Source organism: Coffea eugenioides, chromosome 6, assembly GCF_003713205.1.
Source record: "Coffea eugenioides isolate CCC68of chromosome 6, Ceug_1.0, whole genome shotgun sequence".
NCBI lineage: Eukaryota > Viridiplantae > Streptophyta > Magnoliopsida > Gentianales > Rubiaceae > Coffea > Coffea eugenioides.
In genome coordinates, this window is record NC_040040.1 from 29,575,074 (window position 1) to 29,577,547 (window position 2,474).

Below are 2,474 nucleotides of genomic sequence, written 5' to 3' on the forward strand. Positions count from 1 at the left end.
AAAAAAAAAAAAAAAAAAACAGTAGTACTGCAAGTGAAAATGTGCTGATTCTTTCTCTTGTTTATCCTCATGTGATCCAGTAAGCTTTTGCCATCCAGTTAGCTGCTTAGATACAGTCTGAGAAGGCTTTCAGTTTCTGTTGTCTTGTATTGTGCTCCAATTTCTTTGACAAGATCTGCTAGAGGGCCAACTTTTGCTGTGAAATTTGTTCCGTGTAATGCAGCAATTGAAAGTCTTTCTTTGTGGAAATCCACGATAGCTCTATGCTCAATGCTGCTATATTCCTCATTGCTCATTCTCTGCACAAATCATCGAAGCACATCAACTCAATGATACCTGTAGATGCTCAGTAAGTAGGAATTTGGTTTTGGTGGTCATTTACTCCATAATATCACCGATATTGATGATGATTGCTCCAGGAATGGGTTTAATAGGCACCCATGTATCGCTTTTCTTGATTTGCAGGCCTTGAACATCATTGACCTGAACTAATAAGGTCAGTCTTGTTGCATCAGAGTGCGGAGTCAGGCCAATAACTTTGTCTGCTTGCTGGCAAGGTGGATAGTAATTCATTCTTATTCCTTGTATGCCATCTTGATAGATGCTGCATAATTTGTCTGGGTCTACACCAAGATTCGCCCCCATAAGTTTAAACAGGGTGATGCAAACCTTGTGCATTTGAAGTGAGTATTCATCCATGGTTGCTCTGTCATCATCAGAAATTTGCAAATTAGCATAGAGAAGTGGGAAAAGATTGTGATGCTGTGTATTATCCATTGTCTACTTGAAAGATATTGGAGTCGTAGGCCAGAATCTCATATTTCTCTGAGAAACTGGCAATGCACGGAGGAAGAGCATGTCCCCCCAGTCAAGCTTTTGACCGTATCCTCTGATGCCACAAATATTTGACCATATCCTTCAACATCATTTGGTAGTTGTGCATAGGCCGACCGAATTACTCCGAGTCATCTCAAGTTAACTCGAATTTTTATTATTTTTACTAATTTTTTTAATTATTTTTGTTTATCATATTTTTTGTAATTTTAGATTATTAAATATTTCAAAAATTCGCGTTTCGTCGAGACCGTGACCGATATGTCGAGATCGATGTAGAACGATCCGGATCGTGACTGCAACCGCTACCACGACTTTGAACCATGGGTGTAATGGCAGCTTAAAGAAGTCCTCTGTCATCATTACAAGTAGTACAATTAGGATTCTATATGTGATGGATTCTCTTGATTTGTTACCTGAAAGAAGCCCCAGTCTTTACAAGCCCGATGAAGTTTTGCCATTAACTCAATGACAATACAGAAACTGGCATTTGTTTACAGCTAGATGCTCAGATGGAGAAGATCAGCCGTCGCACTGAAAATTTGAAGGAATGACAAATTGCTAACTGCTAATTCAGCAGTTGGCCAGCGAATATGAAATTTGATGAGGTGCCTTTCACATTTTCACAGATGCTTCACGAAATGTAAGAGATTTCAGATTTCTGAGTAATTTGTAATCTAAACACCCTTAGAAACATGTGAGATGATTAATCCAATAAACGTAATAAAATCCTGTATCAACCTGGCCTAATTTCACTGCATAGTCATTCCTTCTGCTTAGTTCAATGTGATTAATTCATAAGTAATGTGTATGTGTGGTGTGAACGTGTGCAAAATTGAGTGATGTGTATGTGTGGTGTGAACGTGTGCAAAATGAAAATAAAGGCCATGGGACTTGATAAAGCGACGGTTTGGCCATATAAAGTTCAAAAAGGGTTTTTTGAAATAAAAAATGGAGTCGCCACTTGGTATAGAGTTAGGGTGTACCAAGTCACCCAAAAAGTGTTTTTTGAATAAAAAATAAATAAACCCTTTTTGAGAGCTTTGGGTCTGCGTAACCAAAAGAGGGATCGGGGGTCACATTTGACGAAGGGGAAGGCAAGGATAAAAATCCAAGGCACCCCTTCGACCTAACCAAGGCTAGTTGCGTGATTTAACCCTTATTTTCCTATATTTTCTACCCAAAGTATGTATCGCGTATTGGATATGTCTATATGAATGCAAAAACCTAGACTTAGGGGGATTGGGGGAAATTTCTCTCCAAAGGTTGAGTGGTGTCAATCACATTAATTGTGAAGCCCAATAATGATCCTTTTGGAGAGGTCACACCTAAACCTAAATGACGTGAAAAATGAGTGGAATGCATGCCATGTGAAAGTGTGAGTTTGTGTGAAGTGAGAAAAATGATAAAAATAGTAAGATAAGAGTGAAGGTGTGCAAATGTAGATGAAAGTACTCGTGTGCGAGTGAAGATAAAAATGTTCGTGTGCAAATGAAGATAAAAAGTGTTCGTGTGCAAGTGAAGGCAAAAAAAGTGTTCGTGTGCAAGTAAAGGTGATAAAAGGTGCATGTGTGCAAATGAGACAAAAGTGAAAGTGTAATGATAGAGTGGATTGAGAATGCATGAGCCTAGGGAATTCA

At 38.6% G+C, this 2,474-nt stretch overlaps 1 pseudogene; it reads right to left on the minus strand.

Moving 5' to 3' along the window:
- LOC113774024 overlaps positions 1 to 1,194 on the minus strand; it is a 44,811-nt pseudogene extending 43,617 nt beyond the window's left edge.
- Positions 1,195 to 2,474: the final 1,280 nt, after the last annotated feature.